The following is a 13,206-nucleotide window of genomic DNA, read 5'->3' as shown; positions in this document are numbered from 1 at the left end:
AGAATCATTACATTTTTGAAGATTATAAATAATTTTTGTCTTTGGACATTTAATTTGAATTTTGAGTTGAGAACAATAAAGAAGACATGTTCAATGTATGAAACGTATTACTTGTTGAGTTTGTATTCATTGGGCGGGGGTATAAATATCAATTTCACTTAAGATTTAGTATCATTGCATCAAAATATTGTTCCATTTACATACAGACATACACACAGACCGACGGACAAAGTGAATCCAGTATACCCCCTCCAACTTCATTGGGCTGGGGTATAAATATCAATATCACTAAAGATTTAGTATCATTGTATCAAAATATTGTTCCATATACATACAGACATACACACAGACAGATAGACAAAGTGAATCCAGTATACCCCCCCTCCAACTTCGTTGGGCTGGGGTATACATATTGTTCCATATCTGACTACATTTCACGGGTGAAGCAAGTTTACCTTTAGTAGAGTTTCAGAACAATCATGTAAATTAGTAAGCTTTCAGAACAATCACGTATGAGGGCTTACATGATTACGATGAAATAAATAGTAGACTTTCAGAACAATCATGTAATAGTCACTTTTCAGAACAATCACGCGTAACACGCGGGAACGTTTTAGTTCCGCGGTCCGGAGGTGCGCCCTCGGTATAGCCGAATATACGGCGTGCTATCTTCCAACGTAAAAGCTCTGACGTCATAGGCGTAATAAAGTTCGAAAAAACGTCATTGATGGCGTCACTTAAACCTTCTCTCGCTTTTTCTGCATGACACAGAATTTCGAGAACGAAGGTTGTCTCGATGATTTCGTCAGATCAGCTATAGAAACTTATAATGCTGCGTCGCCCAAAACAAATAACGGTTTTGGGTGTGACGAAAAAAAGAACAGGGCCGGAGTGCTATGTTAATTATGAGCAGTTCTTCCACACCCATTTAAAAAAATATGACACTACCATTTTTTTGTTTGGGCAAATCGACGTTGCAGTTCCGGAGCAAATGATCAAAATGTCTTAGCGAATTTGTGTTCAAACGTGTTTTTCCCATAATATTACGATGCACAGGTCGAAAATATGGCCAAGAACAAATCTATGGTACTTCGAAGAAAGAAGAATAACAAAATTCTTGTCCAATATGACTTGCAATTTACCGTGTGCGCTGTAAAATCTCCCTACCTTCAAAGCAGACGAAAAGCAGACATCTTCATTTATTTCCAAGGGAGAAACCGTTGGTCATAAAGTCTTGCAGGACCCAAACACACTTCTGCACGCTTTCTTTTCTTTTTATATTCAATTGCTTCACAAAAATGAAGTGTCATTGGTTTTCTCAACTTGTCAAGTCAGTCAAAACGACCGCAGAACACAGAACTGGGAAATGACACTGATTGAAATACAAAAGATTTCCGATGACAAAAGGTGAAATGACGTCATCTGGTAACACCTATCTCGAGAACTAAGCGTCGCTCAGAACCAGCGCCCTTCCATTATTACTCGTACGGTCACTGCCAGGCTGTGCGTGTATCCGTGTCGTATATATCATATGACTTTGTCACCTATAAATTACACTCGACGTTTATCAAATGATCAATCACGACAATGTCAACGACAGTAGAAGTCACTTAACGTTGCAGAAAAGAAGTTACAGGTTCGTCGAACAAGGTCCGTAACAAAATATGAATACAGGAGTTCACAGAACTGTATCACCCATAAAGAATATCGACGAAGAAGAAGAAGAAGAAAAACAAGTCGCGTAAGGCGAAAATACAATATTTAGTCAAGTAGCTGCCATTTTTCAGCAAGACCGTATACTCGTAGCATCGTCAGTCCACCGCTCATGGCAAAGGCAGTGAAATTGACAAGAAGAGCGGGGTAGTAGTTGCGCTAAGAAGGATAGCACGCTTTTCTGTACCTCTCTTTGTTTTAACTTTCTGAGCGTGTTTTTAATCCAAACATATCATATCTATATGTTTTTGGAATCAGGAACCGACAAGAAATAAGATGAAAGTGTTTTTAAATTGATTTGGACAATTTAATTTTGATAATAATTTTTATATATTTAATTTTCAGAGCTTGTTTTTAATCCAAATATAACATATTTATATGTTTTTGGAATCAGCAAACGATGGAGAATACGATAAACGTAAATTTGGATCGTTTTATAAATTTTTATTTTTTTTTACAATTTTCAGATTTTTAATGACCAAAGTCATTAATTAATTTTTAAGCCACCAAGCTGAAATGCAATACCGAACCCCGGGCTTCGTCGAAGATTACTTGACCAAAATTTCAAGCAATTTGGTTGAAAAATGAGGGCGTGACAGTGCCGCCTCAACTTTCACGAAAAGCCGGATATGACGTCATCAAAGACATTTATCAAAAAAATGAAAAAAACGTTCGGGGATTTCATACCCAGGAACTCTCATGTCAAATTTCATAAAGATCGGTCCAGTAGTTTGGTCTGAATCGCTCTACACACACACACACACACACACACACGCACGCACACACGCACGCACATACACCACGACCCTCGTTTCGATTCCCCCTCGATGTTAAAATATTTAGTCAAAACTTGACTAAATATAAAAACTACAACATTAGTTATTGACCGTTCTTCTGTTGTCGTCTTCTCAAATCATTGTTGAGTTTGTTTAATATTAGCTTTATCCTATCATTTGTACTTTCGGCCGTACCGTTTTCCACGTGTGCGGTTTGAAGACGCGGAATATTCGCGAAAAGACCATGACAGACGCACGGCTACACAAAACAGTGTTTTTTTTTTCAAAACAAACACAAAACAACGTGACATTCCCCACGACGCGTTTTGGAAAACACTGCATGCTTTCGCATCGTGTTTTGGGTACTGACACTGACCGTTGCACACTGCATGCATGCCAGCCGTATGTGTACAAACTGACTCGCACACAGCGCGGTAGCTAGAACGGGTCAAGCTGACACTGACAAATATTTCTGTGAAAACAGGAAGCGTGCTAGCTGTAACGAAGATTTGATTACTTGATTAAACGAAGCAGCGAAATGATGGACTTATCAGACGACAGTTAGTTGAATATGATCTACTAAATGTTGTAGTAATTTAGTGCAAATTCGCTCGAACGAAACGTTCAGCAGCCATTTTGCCGGCATCGGAAACATCCGACCACGCCATCGCTATTTTTAGAAACTCTATATAACAGTTAACGATAGTAATATCACTTGCGCGCACCATGCCGCCGTTTTGCGAAACCCTCGTTATCTGTTATTCATAGTTTTAGCAATAGCGCGCACAAACGCGCTATTGATATAACTCTAAATAACAGTTAACGATAGTTTCGAAACTCTATTTAACAGTTAACGATAGTTTCGAAACTCTTTATAACAGATAACGATAGTTTCGAAACTCTATATAACAGTTAACGATAGTTTCAAAACCCTTTATAACTGTTAACGATAGTAATATCAATTTGGCGCACCATAGGTTTACATGGAACGAAAAAGGAAAGCGGAAGAGGAAGAAGTACAAACATACTCGCAAAAAACCGATCTGCGCACGCGTTCAAATCAAGGGGGAGGGGGAAAAGGAAAATCGCGTGTTTGTATGCCCGATGTAATCCTTAGAATCTAATTTACACTCTTTCTTCGAACACTCAAAAGCAACTTCAGGGCTCGAAGACTACAAAATTGCACTTTCTGCCGACTGAATCTACGCTTTCTCAAATCAACCGGAACCGGAAGAAGAAGAAAAAACTCCAAAAAACGATCTGCGGATGCGCATTTTCTCAAAAACAGGAAACCGGAAGAGGAAGAAGAAGCAAAAGTGCTCGTAGAAAAAAGATGTGCGCATGTGCGAATCTAAAATGGCCGGGGAACTGTTCATCGGTGTATTCGGGCAATCATAAGGCCGCTTTTCGGGGGATGCATGCTGGATATTTTTGAGTTTCTATAACCCACCAAACTCTGGCATGGATTACAGGATCTTTTTCGTGGGTACATGATCTTGTGCTTGCGTGTACACACGAAGGGGGTTAAGTCACTAGCAGGTCTGCACATAAGTTGACATGGGAGATCGGGAAAATCTCCACTGATACTTAGCCAACTAGGCACGGCCGGGAGTCGAACCCGTGACCTTCCGCATAGGAGCCCGGTGTTTTATCCTCTAGACCATTGCGCCCGTCAACACCACCACCAACAACACCATCACCACAGCCAACAACAACAAAAAGAAGAAGAAGAAGAAGAAGAAGAAATGACAGTCGACGGTTTGAAATAACGTTTACAGTTGGTTCGGAATATGCAGGGAGTGCTGAATTTAAAAGCAAGGCCGATCCTACTGACGTATAATTAACATGACATCTAAACACAATTACTCCTGTGATTTATCATAGTCTCTTTAGATCCGCCAAAGTGTTCACAACTGATCGCCGTTTTGACTTCCTTTCCACATAATTGCTGAAGGGCAAACTCAATGCTAAAGGGCAACTTCTGTTAAAAGGCATCTTGACTGATTTACTTGTGACAGGGGAGGCTGCCGCTCCTTTCACAGCAGATTATGCACCCGGTGGATTGTGGAATTCTGTTTATGATGGGGTCTGGTGGTTTCCGATTTGTCTGTATTGTTCATGGAAACCTTCGGGTTTGCATAACAGTTTTTATAGGGCTAAGAAATTAGCCCTAACATTTTCAATCCTGTTTGATTGCACTTCGCCTCCCGAGGTGATCGTAGTGTTACGGCACTCGGTTACATACTAGGTGATTTTTACCTTCTTTGACCGATTGGACTGATAGGTAGAGGTACATAATTATATGATGCTATGTGTAACCTACGTTTTGCTAATTGAGGCGGGCGGGGGGGAGGAGGGCGAGGTAGGAAGGTAGATTAAGGAGGGCGAGAGTGGGAAGAGAGAGAGAGAGAGAACTCGAACTCGAACTCGAACTCGAAAACTTTATTACCGAGGGATGATAGCATTAGGCCCATTTGGTCCTTTCTTACAGCTAGTCCCTAGCGAAAGAGAGAGAGAGAGAGAGAGAGAGGAAGAAAAGTAGAGAGAGGGGTACTGTAGAGAGAGAGAGAGAGAGAGGGGGGGTAAGGGAAGAGGAGAGAGGGAGACAGTGAGAGGGAAAGAGAAAAATAGAAAGAATGAGAAAGGTAGAGGAAGTGGAGTGAGAGAGAAACGGCAAAGGGGGAGGGGTTGGGTGGGCGGGGGGGTGTTAGTGAAATGTGAATCATCTTGTAAGTCACTATCGATTAGTCCAGCAGCTGACGAGGCGGTGATACGGCTGTAAGTGTGACCACCGCGAGTCCATGGTGCCGGGCGAATTTGCGATTCCCAAAGGCCATTGTGAACGACTGACGTCACATGTCGCTTCGGCCTTTTCCGGAGGAACACCGCGTGTACTGAACACACACTGCGATCGCGTAGCACTGCCATTGTACAGCAACGAAAACCGTGCCACTGTTTCATTCATTTTGGTGTGTTAAATCTGAAAGCAATATAAGTGAACGAACAATTGAAAACATATCACGTTACTAAACTGTAGCTCAGTGTTTCAGTGTGACGTGGAAGTGTTCAAATATCTGCCGTATCGGGCAAGCCGATTCAGTTTCACCTAAACGACTACGAGTGGCGAGCGTAAACCGTTGTGTTGTTCAGAAATTGTGTTCCCTTTGATATTCTACTGGGGGACATTTAACTTCAAATGCAACCTTTCTTAGCCGTAGAGTTGGTAACAGAGCCTTCATGCGCGAGGAACGCCATACTTATACGTACGACGGAGTAACCCTGAAATGCCTTCACTTGTGTTGCCATGTCTGTCAGCTGCTGTCGTAGCCTAGTGGTTTGTGCTCCAGCTTGACGGTCAGCTGACTCGTCGACTCCCTTCCTGATTACAGTTTTTCTTTCTTGCTTGCTTTATTTTTGTCATCTATTTTCTGTCCTTAACTCCACCCTTTAATCTACCGCAACACGGTGGCCTAGTGGTAAGGCGTCTGCCCAGTGAGCGGGAGGTCGTGGGTTCGAACCCCGGCCGGGTCATACCTAAGACTTTAAAATTGGCAATCTAGTGGCTGCTCCGCCTGGCGTCTGGCATTATGGGGTTAGTGCTAGGACTGGTTGGTCCGGTGTCAGAATAATGTGACTGGGTGAGACATGAAGCCTGTGCTGCGACTTCTGTCTTATGTGTGGCGCACGTTGAATGTCAAAGCAGCACCGCCCTGATATGGCCCTTCGTGGTCGGCTGGGCGTTAAGCGTTAAAAAAAAAAAATTTAAATATAAAAAAAACTCTAATTTTTTTCAACCCTGCATTCCGTTTATTTTGTTTACTTTTTTTCTTCTTTTTTTTAACCATTTTCCATTTTTTCATGACAAAGCTGTTTAGTGGTATGTTATGATGCGCTCACATGTGCGTCTGCAAACAAAACGGCGTGGGCTCACAATTAGCCAATAACAAGCACACATACTCAAACCGCAGCGCAAAGCGTAAACATAAGTACAACTTGAAGAAATCAATATAGTTACTGTACCAGAAAACAAAACTTCGCACCGAACAGTTCGACAGTGACTGATTTATTGACCGAAGCGCATCTCTCGCTTCTGACAGTCGCTCATTATACAACCATTCTTTTGCCGAGTCTGAAATTGATCTTCATAAAACTCGGTGTAAGTGTAACAAAAGAAAAACCTAAGTTCTTTCATATTGCCTGAAAATATAACTTTATTAAGGCAAAAAAATAATAGGTGTGGTTAAGGTAACATAGCCAAAAAATATAGGGTAGGAAGGTAGGCAATCACTTTTTTTTTTAAACTTTTTTTTCTAATGTGTACAAATTAAACCTACTTGACAGGGAAATAAGTGTGCGACTCGAGCGCTTTCGCTTTCATTGCGTTTTCTGCACTCGTTTTCTTGTAGGTTTTTTTGTTTTGTTTTGACAAAATAATGTAAAAAAAAGTTATAGGGTCGGCCCCTAAAAATAGGGTAGGTCGGGTTACCGTAACCACACCTATTTTTTCTTTAGGCCTAACTGATAATCAAGGTAATCTAAGCGCGCACTCGTACTGTACTGGTATTCATGGGCGCCTGCGCGAGAAGGGTGTGTATTTTTTTAGGAACCTGGTGAGTGACAAGGTTAGGAAGGTAAGGTACAGGCGAGGGTAATTTATGAAGGACGCTGTCAGCTGTGCTTGTTAGAAGTGTAGATATAAGACCGTACGTTTCAAAGTCATTTGCATCTTGATGTAGTTCACCAATTCCCTTCCTGCAAGATGTACGTCATAAGACATAACTTGTCGTGGTGCAGATGTGTTATTGAGAGAGATGGAGACAGAAACAGAAAGTACGAGAGAGAGAGAGAGAGAGAGAGAGAGAGAGAGAGAGAGAGAGAGAGAGAGAGAGAGAGAGAGAGAGAGAGAGAGAGAGAGAGAGAGAGAGAGAGAGAAAGAGAAATCAGGAGATCAAGAGATAGAGAGAAAGAGAGAGAGAGAGAGAAATCGGGAGAGAGAGAAAAAAAGAGAGAGAGAGAGAGAAATCAGGAGATCGAGAGATAGAGAGAAAGAGAAAGAGGGTGAGAGAGAGAGAGAGAGAGAGAGAGAGAGAGAGAGAGAGAGAGAGATATAGTACGAGAACAAGAGAGTTAGACACAGAGAGATAAAGACTTACTGAATGAGGACAACAGTCCTTCTATATATTACATATAATACTGATAACAATAACAGAGTCAGGCAGATATGCACGCATAATTATACTACTTATAACAAAGATTCATGTGTTATCCAGACCTTTATACAAGTGCATTACATAACAAATTATCAGAGATGCACGTTTGGTATTATTTCATCAAGGCCAACGAAAAAACACAAGAGACAGTGTATATATTTAAAACTGTTTACTCATTTACTGACCAGTATGATTAAATAAAAATTACTATTGATTAATTTCTATTACATTTAAGCAATGGTGCCCATTTACATCTATAAAGAACTTGTTTTGACTTTGACTGGTCATTATATCTTGTGTACGCACAGACACATTTGCATTGTATACGGTCTTCGCGGTCAAACAATATTCCTACACAAATTTCTGTGCTCTTTAAATTGAACTCAATAGCTCGTATTTAAAATACAAGTCAGAACAATGCGTTTAATACTTCATTCTGTCAAATAAGGAGTATTTGGTAATTGTTGTTAGTCTTTAATCTAGCTGTTGCTGACAGAAGGTATTTTAACAAGATTACTCTATGATAACATTAAATACATTTTCATGTATAACTCTATCACAAACGTACAGTTTTAATCGTCACCTCAGCGAAAACACATTGTAAAACAGATAAAAAGTAATGGAAAACAGTGTTCGGATGCACATAACAATAATTTTGACCTCAGTGTAAATCCAAAAACAAAGAGACTGCCAACGTTCCAAAATTCAGAATCAAAAAACAAGAAAGGTAGGTTGTTGGAACGTTTGTTATTGACAAAACAATACATTCACAGATATTTCGACCCAACGGTCTTTTAAGTGAACAGACAAACAAATATTCACACACAATTTTTGTTGGGTCGAAATATCTGTGAATGTATTGTTTTGTCAATAACAAACGTTCCAACAACCTACCTTTCTTGTGTTTTGACTTCAGTGTCTGTTTTTGCAGAAATGGCCACGTTTTGTAGTGGTGAGCATACATGATTTACACGCGGAGGCCACGTTTTGTAGTGGTGAGCATACATGATTTACACGCGGAGGCCACGTTTTGTAGTGGTGAGCATACATGATTTACACGCGGAGGAATGTGTCTTGACTGAAATCCATGCAAACTGTATGTTTGGACACTTTTTTCTTTGAATCTGGAGCCCCTCTTTGGCACCGTCGCACTTCTTTGTTTATTCTAACCGCTGAAAGTTACAAAATGTAAATTTGATGACGAGAAAAATGTACTGCTCAGAAAGTTGATCCATCTCTAACGTAAACGCGACATGTTTCGTTTTTTACACGTCTGTTTTTATATTTAGTCAAGTTTTGACTAAATATTTTAACATCGAGGGGGAATCGAAACGAGGGTCGTGGTGTATGTGCGTGTGTCTGTGTGTGTGTGTGTGTCTGTGTGTGTGTTGTGTGTAGAGCGATTCAGACTAAACTACTGGACCGATCTTTATGAAATTTGACATGAGAGTTCCTGGGTATGAAATCCCCGAACGTTTTTTTCATTTTTTTGATAAATGTCTTTGATGACGTCATATCCGGCTTTTCGTGAAAGTTGAGGCGGCACTGTCACGCCCTCATTTTTCAACCAAATTGGTTGAAATTTTGGTCAAGTACTCTTCGACGAAGCCCGGGGTTCGGTATTGCATTTCAGCTTGGTGGCTTAAAAATTAATTAATGACTTTGGTCATTACAAATCTGAAAATTGTAAAAAAAAATAAAAATTTATAAAACGATCCAAATTTACGTTTATCTTATTCTCCATCATTTGCTGATTCCAAAAACATATAAATATGTTATATTCGGATTAAAAACAAGCTCTGAAAATTAAATATATAAAAATTATTATAAAATTTTTTTTTTCGAAATCAATTTAAAAACACTTTCATCTTATTCCTTGTCGGTTCCTGATTCCAAAAATATATAGATATGATATGTTTGGATTAAAAACACGCTCAGAAAGTTAAAACGAAGAGAGGTACAGAAAAGCGTGCTATGCAGCATAGCGTAACCACTACCCCGCTCTTCTTGTCAATTTCACTGCCTATGCCGTGAGCGGTGGACCACGAGTATACGGTCTTGCTGCGTTGCATTGCGTTCAGTTTCATTCTGTGAGTTCGACAGCTACTTGACTAAATATTGTATTTTCGCCTTACGCGACTTGTTAATACCTTCACTAGAGTTCGTTTCGTTACGACAGCTTTGCAAAACAATCCTCATTTTGTTTTCCAGCATCAATATATTTTTTTAATCATAACTCTGGGACAAAGGACCTAACCCTAACCCTAACCCTAATCCTAACCTTAACCCTAAATTTTCACAAACGGATACATATTTCAAATATTGCTCGCGGTCAAAAAGAAGACACCAGAAAAAGAGTTAACACACCAAAACAAGAAAGCGAACAAAAAGCACCAAAATTGCTTGAGAGAATTCAATCCGACTAAGACATTGTGGCAAGAGAAAACATGTCTAAAGGCCTTCCTTGATTGAGCCCGAAGCTGACTTCGTGAAGGCGTCGAGAAGTCTTTTGTCAGTACCAGACCTGATTACCACTAAAATTTCCTGGTGTACAAATGAGGCTAAAAATGTGTACAATCAGAATTTGAAGGTGTACAATTCATTCTCGCGGTACACACTGTGCTTTATTCCCCCCTCAAACCCCATTATTTAAAGACTGTAAATACATGTAAGAAAGAATTTGTGCTGAAAGTAAATTAAAACATTTTTGTTGAAAAAGAAACCCATACACTATGAGATATTTGAAAATGTGACACAAAACGAATGATAGAAAAACATAATTTTTATTTTTGACCTCTGATGAAGCTGCTGTCAGCAGTATTGAGTCAGCCCTTCATTTCTGTCACTGCACTGGTCAGTATTTTCTGGTCTCATACAGTCCTCTTTACACATTGCTTTCTAGGCTCACACAGTCCTCTTCAGACTTATATACTTTTTAATTTTTTTAAATTTTTTTTAAATTTTTTTTTTATATATATATATTTTTTTTTTTGCGTATGATTTTAATGTCTGGCGTATAATCGTACAGCGGTCTTCAATTTCGTAAGATTGTACGCAAATTTCGTACAGTAACCAGGTCTGCAGTACCAAAGCCTCGAGCAGCAGGCTTCGTGAAGTAGACTTCGTTCAATCAATGAGCGCTTCTGGGGTGATAACGCGAGACAACTCCTGTGATCTTGCCGCGAGGTTCCGCCTCAGTGTTACCATTGTCTTTTTACCGTATAAAATGCACGACTTACACACGAACTGTTACCAAAGCGACATGCTATTTGGGACCAATGCACGTTTTTACATTTAGTCAAGTTTTGACTAAATGTTTTAACATAGAGGGGGGAATCGAGACGAGGGTCGTGTGTATGTGTGTGTGTGTGTGTGTGTGTGTGTGTGTGTGTGTGTGTGTGTCTGTGTGTGTGTGTGTGTGTGTGTGTGTGTGTCTGTGTGTGTGTGTGTGTGTAGAGCGATTCAGAGTAAACTACTAGACCGATCTTTATGAAATTTTTCATGAGAGTTCCTGGGTACGATATCCCCAGACGTTTTTTTCTCTTTTTTTTCGATAAATGTCTTTGATGACGTCATATCCGGCATTTTGTAAAAGTTGAGGCGGCACTGTCACCCCCTCATTTTTCAATCAAATTGATTGAAATGATGGCCAAGCAATCTTCGACAAAGGCCAAACTTTGGTATTGCATTTCAGCTTGGAGGCTTAAAAATCAATTAATGACTTTGGTCATTAAAAATCTGAAAATTGTAATTAAAATAATTTTTTTTATAAAACGATCCAAAATTACGTTTATCGTATTCTTCATCATGTTCTGATTCCAAAATCATATAAATATGTTATATTCGGATTAAAAACAAGCTCTGAAAATTAAAAATATAAAAATTAAATTTCCGAAATCGATTTAAAAACAATTTCATCTTATTTCTTGTCCGTTCCTGATTCCAAAAACATATAGATATGATATGTTTGGATTAAAAAACACGTTCAGAGAGTTAAAAAGAAAAGAGATATAGAAAAGCGTGCTATCCTCCTCAGCGCAACCGCTACCGCGCTTTTCTGGATTGTTAATTTCACTGCCTTTGCCCCGAGCGGTGGACAGACGATGCTACGAGTGTACGGTCTTGCGGAAAAACTGCAATGCGTTCAGTTTCATTCTGTGAGTTCGACTGAGCTTGACTAAATGTTGTATTTTCGCCTTACGCGACTTGTTCTCCTTTCTCGTGTGATCTTGCCGCGAGGTTCCGCCTGTTACCAGCCGAAAGAAAGAAGAGGCATAACCTCACCAGAACCGCCCATTACAGGCTACAGGGAATACAAAACATTCTTTCTTTCTTTATTTGGTGTTTAACGTCGTTTTCAACCACGAAGGTTATATCGCGACGAGGGAAAGGGGGGAGATGGGATTGGGGAAAGGGGGGAGATGGGATAGAGCCACTTGTTAAGTGTTTCTTGTTCACAACAGCACTAATCAAAAAATTGCTCCAGGGGCTTGCAACGTAGTACAATATATGACCTTACTGGGAGAATGCAAGTTTCCAGTACAAAGGACTAAACATTTCTTACATACTGCTTGACTAAAATCTTTACAAACATTGACTATATTCTATACAAGAACCACTTAACAAGGGTAAAAAGTGAAGAATTTTATGGGTGAGAAAAGGAAAGTAAAAGGACTTTGGGGAGGCAGAAATAGAGAAGAAACAAGAAAAAGATCCTAATTAGGTTCACGGCATCGAGAGTGATGCGACCTTCTCTCAGAAGTTAGTAGAGAAGGCTCCCCCATCCACCACCCGGGGGACGCGCCTCTACGCCAATTAAGGGGCGCGAGGAATACAAAACAGAGAAAGAAAGAAAGCAGTAAGTTCATTGCTCCAAGCTAGTAATCAATTGCAGAACGACACACGACAAACAAACAGATAATACAATGTTGTCGACCTACCTCTCAGGAAGCTACATCCGCCACGGTCGGTGAAACTCACAGAGACTGCCACAAGAAGGGAGGCAACTAAGTTGGGGGTCTCGTGCTTATTAAAGGGAGGTGATAAATTACGGAACTGCTGTCGGTTAGCTTGTCAAAAAGGTGACAGCCGTTAAAGCCCAGATGTGTCATGAAACGAGAGAGAGAGAGAGAGAGAGAGAGAGAGAGAGAGAGAGAGAGAGAGGAAGAGAAAGAGAGGGAGAGAGAGGAAGAGAGAGGAAAAGAGAGAGAGGGAGAGAGAGAAGGAGAGAGGGGCAGAGAGAGAGAGAAGGAGAGAGAGGGAGAGAGAGGGAGGGAGAGAGAGAGAGGGAGAGAGAGAGAGAGAGAGAGAGACAAAGAGAGAGAGAGAGGGGGGGAGAAAGAGAGGGAGAGAATTGAATTGAATTGAATTGAATTGAAATTTATTTTACGAGGGTGACAGAATAAGCAATGTGTACATGCTTGTTTTCATCCGGCCCTCGCCCATTGAGGGGTAACAAACAAGAAGAAATAAAAGATAAGTTTAACTATAGTACAAATAACATATTT

General features: G+C 40.2%; 1 protein-coding gene across 1 annotated transcript in view; it reads right to left on the bottom strand.

Annotated features, from left to right (window-relative positions):
* LOC138950904 (tetratricopeptide repeat protein 23-like) overlaps nucleotides 1–12,764 on the bottom strand; it is a 67,507-nt gene extending 54,743 nt beyond the window's left edge. Inside the window, exon 1 of the mRNA XM_070322604.1 lies at nucleotides 12,640–12,764. The gene's annotated coding sequence lies outside the window, so the exon portion shown is untranslated. The remainder of the gene's footprint in view (nucleotides 1–12,639) is intronic.
* Nucleotides 12,765–13,206: the final 442 nt, after the last annotated feature.

Source organism: Littorina saxatilis, linkage group LG16 (genome assembly GCF_037325665.1).
Source record: "Littorina saxatilis isolate snail1 linkage group LG16, US_GU_Lsax_2.0, whole genome shotgun sequence".
NCBI lineage: Eukaryota > Metazoa > Mollusca > Gastropoda > Littorinimorpha > Littorinidae > Littorina > Littorina saxatilis.
The sequence above is the reverse complement of the archived record's forward strand: the minus strand, read 5'-3'. Positions and strand labels throughout refer to the sequence as shown.